General features: G+C 44.9%; 1 long non-coding RNA gene across 2 annotated transcripts in view; it reads left to right on the top strand.

Annotated features, from left to right (window-relative positions):
- Positions 1–219: 219 nt before the first annotated feature.
- The window catches only part of LOC137452520 (uncharacterized), a 163368-nt gene continuing 151938 nt past the window's right edge, over positions 220–11649 (top strand). Inside the window, exon 1 of one of the 2 annotated variants that reach the window (XR_010990107.1) lies at positions 220–273. This is a non-coding gene — a long non-coding RNA (uncharacterized lncRNA). Of the gene's footprint in view, positions 274–1405; positions 1629–11649 lie in introns of those variants that run through there. The other variant, XR_010990106.1, reaches the window with a different exon arrangement.

Here is an 11649-nt window from a genome sequence, read left to right as displayed (position 1 = left end):
GCTGGTAAAAGCGGCCGGCCTGAGCCGGGAACCGGCGGCTCGTGGGCAGGCTGCTGGGGCGGCCCGTGGGCAGGCTGCTGGGGCGGCCCGTGGGCAGGCTGCTGGGGCGGCCCGTGGGCAGGCTGCTGGGGCGGCCCGTGGGCAGGCTGCTGGGGCGGCTCGTGGGCAGGCTGCTGGGGCGGCTCGGGCGCAGCCAGCACTAGCGGCGGCAGATCTAAACGAGGCGTTAATGCTCCCCCTGTCAAGAGACGAGGAGTGCAGCTCCAGCGGCAGGTAAACGCGCACTGGGGAAGGAATTTGAGGAAGAAATGGCCGGCAAGGAGCTGTTTTGCCGGCTTTTTGAAGCTGGTAAAAGCGGCCGGCCTGACCCGGGAACCGGCAGCTCGTGGGCAGGCTGCTGAGGCGGCTCGGGTGGAGCCAGCACCACCGGCGGCAGGTGTTAAATGAGGCATTAACGCTCCACCTGTTACTAGACAAGGAGTGAAGCTCCAGCGGCAGGTACGCGCACTGGGGAAGGAATTTGAGGGGCAAAGGGCCGGCAAGGAGCTGTTTTGCCGGCTTTTTGAAGCTGGTAAAAGCGGCTGGCCTGAGCCGGGAACCGGCGGCTCGTGGCTGCTGAGGCGGCTCGGACGCAGCCAGCACTAGCGGCGGCAGATCTAAACGAGGCGTTAACGCTCCCCCTGTCACTAGACGAGGAGTGCAGCTCCAGCGGCAGGTAAACGCGCACTGGGGAAGGGATTTGGGGGCAAATGGGCTCGGCAAGGAGCTGTTTTGGTGGCGCTGTGAAGCTGGTAAAAGCGGCTGGCCTGAGCCGGCGAGGGTCATGGCTTGGGCGCAGCCAGCACTAGTGACGGCACAGCTGAACCAGGCGTCAGAGCACCAAGGGTTACTAGCCGTGGAGGGCAGCTCCAGCGGCAGTAAAACGTGCACTGGGGAAGGGATTTGAGGAAGAAATGGCCGGCAAGGAGCTGTTTTGCCGTTTTTTTGAAGCTGGTAAAAGCGGCCGGCCTGAGCCGGGAACCGGCAGCTCGTGGGCAGGCTGCTGAGGCGGCTCGGGTGGAACCAGCACCACCGGCGGCAGGTGTTAAACGAGGCATTAACGCTCCACCTGCTACTAGACGAGGAGTGCAGCTCCAGCGGCAAGTAAACGCGCACTGGGGAAGGAATTTGAGGGGGAAAGGGCCGGCAAGGAGCTGCTTTGCCGGCTTTTTGAAGCTGGTAAAAGCGGCTGGCCGGAGTCGGGCTGGGTCAGCGCATGGGCAGGCTTGCTGAGGAGGCGCGAGCTCAGCTAGCAGCAGTGACGGCACAGCTGAACCAGGCGTCAACGACGCAAAGGTCACTACCGAGGAGTGCAGATCCAGAGGCAGGTAAACGCGCACTGGGGAAGCGATTTGCGGCAAAAACTGCTGGCAGGGAGGAACTCCTTTGCCAGCTTTTTGAAGCTGGTAAAAGTGGCTGGCCTGAGCAGGGGACCCGTACCTCGTGGGCAGGCTGCTGAGGCGGCGCGGGCGCAGCCAGCAGTAGTCATAGCACAGCTGAACCAGGCGTTAGCGCATTAGTGGCAGCCGATCTTCAGGGGCGTCAGTGCTCCACCTGTTACTCGTCGAGGAGAGCAGCTGCAGTGACAGGTAAATACACTCTGGGGTAGGGGTTTGAGGCAAAAAGGGGCGCTCAAAGCGTTTTTGTTGGTGGGGTTTGTTTTTTGGTTTGTTTGATTTTTTTAAAGTGGGAAAGTAGGTGGTTTGTATTAGGAGGTGGCAGCTTGTGGGCGTGCTGCTGAGGCAGCACCACTGATGGCAGAATTAAACAGGGCGTCAATGTGCCAGTGGTCAGTGGCCCCATCCCCTTCTAAAAGTGCCTCGGGAGTGCAGCGACCAGGTCGTTTCCCAGGGTGTCACTTGTGAACACCAGAGCAAGGGCAGGCTTCCTGGCCTGGTGAATAGACCGTGTCATAGGGGGTGGCAGTTTTTACTCTAGTTTGCATAGGAGGGTCCTGGTAATGGAACACCCTGGCGACCCTGAGGCAGGTTCCCACCATCTCTGATACAGCTTCACAGATGGAACTCTTGTTAGGTACACACTGCCACCCAGGCATCGGGCTGCAGGGTGTGTCCTGCTCTTACACCTAAGGGGTGGCAGTGGTGAGCACACCTGTGAGAGCTCTGCTTAGTGATGGAGCTCAGGGAGCTCCTCTACTTCTCACTTTTCATCCCAACTGTAAACAAACAAAAAAAGACAAAAGTAGATAATCAGAGTTTAAAACAACTAAAAAGATATCATAACATATATTTATAGTTATATTAATCTCTATGCAGATTGCATGCCATGGAATTCAGCACAATTATACTGTCTTGTATCAGCAGTGAATATTAGCTAAGAGCAAAAAAGAAAAGAAACAAAAACATATCTGGAATGTTTGAATTGGGTTTATTTTGGTGATGACTTCTTGCTTAGCTGTGCACATCAAAACAAAGCAATTGTTATGCTCTCAGTGAGAACTGTATTTATATGCCATGACACTACCAGTATTGAATCATGGTGTTCCTCCAACTCTCTCCAAAACAACAGTCTGCCTAAAAGTATTGAAGAAAACAGAGCTATTATTTTTTTTTTCTTACATGTTTTCATACATTGATTATGGGAAGTCCAAAAAACAGCCGGAGTCTTGCTGGTGCTTTTGTTTTCATACAAGTGAAATCTACTGTAATTTGTTTTGAAAGGATGGTCACTCTCTCATCAGGAAAATTCAGAGACATCTAAGGAATACCAGAGGGGGGGGAAATAAATATTTCTATTTTAGTGGTTAGTTCATGGATTGAGAGTGCTTTGAGTTTGCTTGGGAATATATGGAAGGCCATGATCTGCTATCTGGTTCTCACAGTTCCCTGCAGGGCTTTTGCTGAGTTCTGCCTTCACCAGAGCCATCCCTGGATGCTTTCACTGCTGCCTTTGTGTGACCTATAGCTTTCCTGACTCATCTGGACTTGTTGCGTATCAGGAGATCACTTTTTTTGCATCTTGCCTATATCCAAATAACTCCTCTCAAGGCCTTGTCAAAGTACTTTAGGGGTATAACATTTGTTTGTGACCACTCTTTGGATATGCATGGGTCTCTGTATTTAACCAACTACAAGCTGTTCATACTCTTTAAATCTAGACAAGTGCCTATTTCTTAACAGGTGGGTTTTTGAAGACTCTCCTTTCTGCTGGGCAGCTATTTCTGCCGAATATCCCGTTCCACAGAAGGAACAACCACTGCATTGGGGTATATAGCCTGTTTCCTCCTTTCTCATTTTAAGTGTCTGCTAGGAAGCTTACCCAGTAGCCTTTTAAGAGTGAGATATATTTGCTAAGCAGAAACTTGCTCCTGTTTACAAGTTTGTGAATGGTCATTGTGCTAAGGTAGGAGCGGCTTGACTGAACCTTTTATGCTGAAGTAAAACCAAGAAGTGAAGAAGGGGTAAGGGGAAGCCTGCAGCAATTCCTATACTTTGTGGGAAGTACAAATGTTGGCTTCTCCAGTGAGCTATATCCCAGCCTTCTTCATGAGCCAGAGCAGTGCCTTTGGAGAAGCAAGCTCAAAGACCAAATAACTGGTCAGAAGAGGTGGAGAATGTCTGCCTTACTTCTCACCCACTTCATGCTCTGTGAACCCACAGTTAAAGCTATGAATCTGCTAAGTATCACTGCCCCAGTGCAGGGTTCTGTTGTCTATGTATTGTTCTTTCTCTTGCAGACAAGAGGTAGGTGATGTGCCCATCACTATTGCTGCATCACTTAATGTAGTGAGTAAGTCTAAGTAGCCCTTCATTTCATATTACTAGTTTTGCTGTTTCAGCAAATACTGATCCTTGGATCTTCTTCACAATCCAATCCAGGACCTCATCCCAACTGCAATATGACATTTTCTCCTTGAAGTGTGAGTGTTCCACTGAATTGTGCCCTGTCCTGCTGTCTGTGTCTATTTCCCCTAAAGTCCACAAGCCACAAGGTCCCATGTCCCCTTCCATTACCTGAAAACATACCCTAGCAAAGCAGTTGAGTAGTAGTAGTCTGCCTTTCTCTTCCTGGACTTCACTGCTTACAAACCAAAATTACACTGCTTTTGATCTGATCTTTCTTGTAGTGGTGCAGGAGAATCAATTTTGTTTTGGTTTTGTTTTGTTTTCCCCACTAGTATTTTGTCATAGTTGCCTGTTTCTCATCTGTTTTAATGGATGAGTGCACTGATATTTGCTGAGCTCTGTGACAGCCTGCACTGATACCCACCCATTCTTAGCAGGGCTGAGTTGTAATAGGTAGCTGCCCAGTAATATCTTGGATAAAACTTCTTACTTGCATGTACCAATGACCACTGTCCAACCCCCCCCTGCCGAAGTAGGATCACCTAGGGCAGGTTGCACAGGATCACATCCAGGTGAATTTGGGAAGTCTCCAGAGGAGACTCCACAACCTCTTTGGGCAGCCTGGGGGTAAAATAACATTACATTACAGATTATGGTCCCGTGGCTCGGTGCACAAATGCTGAACAAAGGCTGTGAGACAAGCCTGCTTTGTGGGGTGTCATTCATGACATGACAAGCACTCTGTTTACTCATACCAAGACAAGGGTGACACAGCAGTATCTGACTGGAGTACCTGGAGGGACAATACCAGCTCCAGCTAATGAGATATACTAATCTTTGTTACTACATCATCTATATACCAAAGATCCAGAGAAAGCAGCAACAACTTCTGTGGCTATTTTTGTGAAGCCAGGTAATATAGACACATGTTGTTCTGAGATTGAGATCCAATATACAACAGGTAAGTGTCATAACACATATAACCCACAGGTTTCACCTTCAAACAGTGATTGGGGAAGTGTAACAGCTCACCCTCTTCTAAGTGCAAATCCAGAAGTCACCTTTCCCATTTGTTCAGCCTTCACGGATGAAAAGAGATCCACTTCACCCCAGTGAACTCAACAGTTCAGCCTTGCTTTGCTCTGGCTAAAAATCTTGTTTTCTTGAACATTATAAGTAGAGACACTTTTCTCCATATCTTGTGGAATGTCTCTGGGCCCCATTTGTACACAGTGGCAAGCTTCTTATTTTGAGGGCATTTAAAAATCTATGGTACACATCTAGGCCTTTGTTTTCCTGTGTGAGGAGGAGAGCAACTTTTTCTCACTTTACTGTTCCTGTCTGCACTGAGTTGCAGGGAACAGGCCCATGTTATTGTACATCTTTTCTGTAGATTTTGATGTATTGCGAACACTTAATCTGCACAGCCCTCTGCTCTAACTGCAGAGAGAAACTGCTGAGGTGTGTGTTCCTGAATCCATTCATAATGGCCCAAGAAAGGGAGATTTAGCAGGAGACACCCTGTAAGCAAGGTGTTCTGTTCAATTGGTTGTGACAAGAAACAGAAATTAGAGTAGAAAAGCCCCTGGCATAAGGGTCAGCCTAGTCCCATGAAACTACCTCTGGAACTTGACATTCACAGTGGCATTCTCCTACCTTCTAGCCACTCCATTAGCTCTTCTGAACATTATACAAGTGGAAGGAAGTGCAAGGCTGGATTAAAGCCTTTGTGCATGGCCAAGTGTATGCTGGATCACAAGTCATCATTGCTGTTAGACGTGGCTTTTGGTCTTAGCTCTGTATCATAACACAGCACTCCCTGCAGGTTAAACTGTTCAGAGTCAAAGGAGAATCCCTCCTGTCCAAGATTGTCAAGTCCTACTCTTAGGGTGCAAACACATCACACAGTCTTTTCCACAGACTAATCAATCTCCATTCAAAAGCAGTCAGATCTTCCTGCTCTCTTCTGTCTCCCATTAGAAGGCTGGTTGCAAATTAAATTTAATTGCCAGGCCTAATTTGCAGGCTAAGTTTATGCATTGCTTGTCTTTATCCTCTGCCTCTTTGGCTTGAATGGTTCCTTTGTTACTTCATGCTCGTAATGTTTCATAGAAAAAAACTCTGACACCTGCCAGTGTTTTTTCGCTTTCTCCTTTTCTAGGCAGAACAAGGCAATCTTAGTGTCCTCTTGTAATGCAAGGCTTCCTCTTTGATAATTTTGGTAGCCAATATCTGAACATCATTCTTGTACATCACTGATACTTAAGTTTCTCAACCCTAAGTATTGCCCAGCCTCAGGTTGCATTCTTGATCACATTAATCCAGTGGCATTCAGAGGCTGCTTAACAACAGTTTAAGGCTGTACAGAAAGTTGATGGTGCATTCAGTACCATGGGTTAATCCCTGTGAATTTAAGAAGCCATTCTGTCTTTTTATGGCAAGGTCAGTGAATGTCACTTAGAAAACATAACCCGTGAAGAACAGCATTATTATTGGTACTGATGGCTTACTGTAAAAATAGGTAATACAGTGGACCAACACAAGGGGCTTAATTCTTTCAATTAAAAAGCTGTTAATGTTTTTTTTTTTTAATGTATATGTGTCAAGCACAGAGACAACACTGGAGTTCATAGTGCATGCAGTGTTTTCTCATGCATCACTACAGGATAGGGGATGAGTGGCTGGAGAGCTTCTTGTTGGAGAAGGAACCTAGGAGTGTTGATTGATGGCTGGCTGAATAGGAGCCAGCAGTGTGCTCAGCTGGCCAAGAAGGCCAATGGCATCCTGGCTTGCGTTGAGAATAGTGTGGTAAGCAGGTTTAGGGATGTGATTGTCCCTCCCTACTTGCATTGGTGAAGCCACGCATCAAGTATCGTATTCAGTTTTGGACCCCTCAATACAAGAAGACGTCAAAGTGCTGGGACGCGTCCAACAAGCAAGCAAGCTGGTGGAGGGCCTTGAACGCAAGCCTTACGAGGAATAGCTTAGGGAACTGGAGTTGTTTAGTTTGGAGAGGGGGAGACTTCATTGCCTTCTGGCACAGCAAGAGGACACAGTCTCAAGCTGTGCCAGGAGAAGTTTAGGCTGGAGGTGAGGAGAAACTCTTTCTGGGAAGAACTAATTGGCCATTGGAATGTGCTGCCCAGGGAAGTGTTCAAAAAAGGACTGCATGTGTTACTTGGAGCCCTGGTTTAGTTGTCAGGAGGTATTGGGTAAGAGGTTGGACTTGATAATCTCTGAGGTCTTTTCCAGCCTGGTTGATTCTGTGATTCTACAACTTCCTTGATTGGAATGAGGTAGGGCATAGTGTCTTCTAACATGCAACAAGTGACAGGACAAGAGGAAACAGGCTCAAGTTGTGTCAGGGAAGGTTCAGGTTGTATATTAGGAAGCATTTCTTCACAGGGGTTATCAAGCATTGGAGCAGGCTGCCCAGAGAAGTGATGGAATCACCATTCCTGGAGGTATTTAAAAGATGCATGGATGTGGTGCTTAGGGATGTGGTTTAGTGGTACTGTGTTAGCAGTAGTGGGATTGTGAGCTCTAGGCAAGTGGTTGGATCTCAAAGATCTGTTTCAATCTTGACAGTTCAGTGGTTCCATGATAAATAACTTCCAGTATTTATATGGGTTTTCCAGTGCAGTGTGTGGACTGATATCTGAAAATGTGCATGTGGAAATGCTAATTTGGAAACATTAGGCCTATATGATATTAAAATAACCTTTGGGCTCTCCACATATGTATACCACTGGTTTATATATGCAGTGATGCTGTCTGTGTGAAACTGGGACTGCTGGCAGTGTCGCTTCTAGATTAGATCAAAATCTCAAAGGCAGGGACTGTCTTTATTTGTGTGTAAAGCTTCAGACATCATTTTGACACCTGGTAAATAATAGGGCTCTGCTTGTTTTCTTCATCATGAACAGTTTGTGTTACAGCAACATATGAGGATAAACTCAGTAATATATCAATATTAAAGATGTTGTGGTTGATCGATGCAGACTCTTTATTCTCTACAAGCTCTAGCTGAGAGTTGGAAGTGAATCAGGTATGTAGATTGTGAAAATGCTTACCTGTTTACATTTGGTCTTCTTACCCATTAGAAATTATTTTAAATGAGCTGGAAGATGAAATTAACAAGAAAAATATAGCTAAAACCATAGAATGAACACAGCTACTTGAGAAAATGCAGATGACTCTGATTCAGGATTAAGGAAAAAATACTAAATGATAATTGGATTGTTATCTTTGAAGGTCAGTTCTTTTCTCACTGCTGGGCCAGCTGTCCAAGCAGTTTTCCTACGGTTGCCTCTTGGATGGAGACATAAATCTATCTGTGTAGTTCATGCTGCTCTTTGTTTTTCTCTCACTGACAAGACTGGGGTAGCCTAATGACCTTTATTGTTCTTGTCAGTACAGGAATACCGACTATAGCATTATAGATATCCTCAAGAAACAAAACTTTAGGGCCTCTGCAATATATTTTCTGCTCTAGTGGCTTTCACCCTTGGGGTAGTTGTGATGCTGATGCGTAGGGCATAACTGTTACCTCAGCACGTTGTTGTTTATGCTCTGTGTGGAATTTAAGATATTTTCTCCTCTGCACTGTCAGATCAAGTCTTTTCTTCTAAAATCTTGGCGTTTAGGTTTTTTATCAACCATGAGGCAATGATGGAAGAAACTGATTATAGAGGCACAAGAGTGCTTTTCTGCTTCATTGTGCTGGTGATCCTCAACCAGTGCTCTGATGTGAGTTGCTGCACTCAAACTTTTTAAATTAACTATAGAGCATCTGACTATAAGGGGAGGCGTGACTTTTGACTGATTTTTCTGGTGTCCTTTAAATTGGCTTTTAATCTGTTTTACTCTTTCTGGCACACTGTAGCAGCAGCAAAGCCAGGATGAAAAAAAAAAGTAAATTAAAAAGACCTAGTCGGTCAAGCAGGGTATAGTGCTGTCACAGTTGCTGTCACAGTTTCATGAAGCTTATTGTTACCTGGGTTAAATGCTGAGTCTCTCAGAAGGACCATACCTCCTCAGGCAGTGCTCTGTAGAGAGCAGGTGAGACAGTCATTATTCTTCTGGTATATCAGAAGTGGCCATGCTAGATCAGACAAAAAGTCCACATGAGTCAGCATCCCCAGCTCTGGCTGTGGCCAGCAGCAGACTCTCAGAAGACTGTAAGGAGCAGGGCAAGCCCAGAAAGATAATTCATTGAGAAATCTTCCCTCCTGTCAGCTGTAGGAAATTCACACATGAAAGCTTGTGTTGGCCTCCTTTGTGTATTACAAGTGAATTGAGATATGCCAATTTTAAACATAGTAAGAGCTGCCATGGATTCCACTACCACATTAGAGAGGAGGTTTAAACCAGAGCCTTTTGCTTTCTTTGTGTTCTCTCTTCAGCTCTGCAGCAGTCACATGCATTGTCTGTAGGGACTTCACCAGTCTCAAGATCTGACTTGTCTCTAGCAGGCAAACTATGTAGTATACCTTAATGCAAGCTATGTGGATATATTTGCAATACTAACCACAGGTTACATTCTCACTGTGAAGGGTTGTGGGAAGAACAAATACTAGTGGAAACCTTCTGCAGTTTTGAGTTTTCCCTAGGGGCCTTCTCTCTTATAACTTTAGTTGCTATGTCCTTCCTAGTGCTAGGTGCTGATGGTACTGGTGCCAGGGATAAAAAAGATGGAAGAAGTAACGAGATGTTGCTTGACCCTGCATCAGCCATTTATCTTCACTGGTGTGGGGTTTTCCTCCTCAATAAAAGGACATGCTTTTAAAGGGTCATCTGATCTATGTATATTCTCTGTGATGAAAGCTATCCAGTTCTTGACTACTGAAGTTCAGCTGCTAATTTGTAAATGCCATCCACATCTGCATTCAGCCACAGTCTTTCCATGATGGATGTAAATCAGCATAGCACCTGCATGGTGGCATTTAATCAGCAGCAGTTATTTAGCACAGCAACTTAATTGTCGTTAATGTTAGGTCATTGTAGACTAGCACTTAATAGCTGACTGGTTGTTACACAAAGCTATGTGCTCTGGTTGAGATTTTTATGTCCACCTGTTGCTAAAATGAAATTGGAGTCATCCTGGTGAATGTTGTGCTGCATTGCCTTTTCTTCACTGTATTCAATATATTCCTTCACACCCACTGTTTTTTCCCATCAGGGTCTGTCACTTGATAAATCTACTGAAAGTCTTGCAATAATCACGCCCTTGTGAATTATCCAGCAACGTCCTTCCTCTGTCAGTCAGCCTCCAATTGTAAGGTATAAAGCCTGCTTGCATTATCACTGATTGTCTACTTACTGGCTTTAGTAGCAGAAATATATATTGCTGTGTAAATTCACAGCACATACCTACTCCCAGTTCTAGAAAGCTGGAAGTCCAGATGAAGCATAGGCACTGCTTTTCAAGAGCTAATTTAGAAAAGCCTGCTTTTGGCTGTAGCTTTGTTCCAATGTCCTGTACTCCCCTCTGTATCCAGATGAATTTCACCCTTAGAGTCTGATTCCAGTACTCTTAATATTCTCATTAGGTAATAGATCACTTTCATGAAAGCAATGTTTCATAGGTGGATTAAGGAGATAATTCAGTCTGTCAGATACCCTAATGTGTGGTGCCAGGTTGGGAAAAATAAATAAATTTCCACACTTCTGACTCTGGGCCTATTAATGTTACAAATTATCCAAGAGATTGCAATTGTTTTATTACATTCCCTTTTAAATATAAAAGTGCTTTTACATGGAATAATTTCACTCTTTCCCTGATGTATTTTTAGATGATTCCCATGTTGCTTATGTGGATTTTTCCCACAGCAGCAAAGGATGAAAAATAATTTTAAAGGCAAGTGTAATTACAAACCAAATGAATGTTGCCAGGGGAATCTGGGATGGAGGCAGTGCTATTACCGCCTCATTGACAGACTGAAGACAGTAAATCTCTATACTGTTCCTTCATAAATCCTCTTTTCTCTCTCTCTCCCCTTTACTTGTTTTCCTGTATATGACACTGATCTATACTCTGTGGAAATGAAAGTTCTTGTTTCTTTCAAAGAAAATGCCCTGCAAGTGCTAGTCACAGGCCTGCTCCTGAACACTGTTGACTTGAGAGAGTAGAAAAATACCTAGATCATCTTCTTCTGGGAATTTGTACTGAATTACTGGTTTTTAAAAGGCAATAATCTTGAACACAGAAAAGCCTTTTAGCTATGTAGTGGTTTATAAGGGGCAAAACTCAAAACCTCCTCAGAGTTAGTAAGCAGTACAGCTGTGGGGGGAAAATAACTTTTGTTTTTTGGCTTAGGGATCAATCATTTAGTGGTAGGCAACAGATTCCTAGTGGCTTTTGCTCCTGCTGAGATGATCTGAAGAGTAGTACTATGTGGCAGTCCACAGTACTTTGTAGCATGGAATTTCATAGGCTCACTTGCTTCTAGTCCTGCCTGTTTCTTGAAGCTGGAAATGGAAAGTGTAGTAATACTCATATAAGACTGTACTTGTTTTCCTGTTAATGTCAGAGCTAAAAGGAAATACTAATTGACCCCCATTACCACCATCTTAATGACAGGCTGCTGTTTTAACTAATTAATTACTTTCAAAGTTTTTTCATAGAAGATCAGGCTGGTTTTAGATTTCTTGTAGTTAATTTCCACCCCCCCCCACCCTTCCCCAAGTTCTGATCCTTGTCTTAGGTTGTGCTTTCTGTGAACTCTGAGGGCAGTAGCTTCATGTGTCATAAATCTTCTCATTTTCTTGAATTTTCCTGTTTTCACTGAGTGTCAGTGCCAGG

Source organism: Melanerpes formicivorus, unplaced genomic scaffold (genome assembly GCF_026170545.1).
Source record: "Melanerpes formicivorus ecotype bairdi unplaced genomic scaffold, bMelFor1.0.p_v2 SCAF_55, whole genome shotgun sequence".
Classification (NCBI taxonomy): Eukaryota; Metazoa; Chordata; class Aves; order Piciformes; family Picidae; genus Melanerpes; species Melanerpes formicivorus.
The sequence above is the reverse complement of the archived record's forward strand: the minus strand, read 5'-3'. Positions and strand labels throughout refer to the sequence as shown.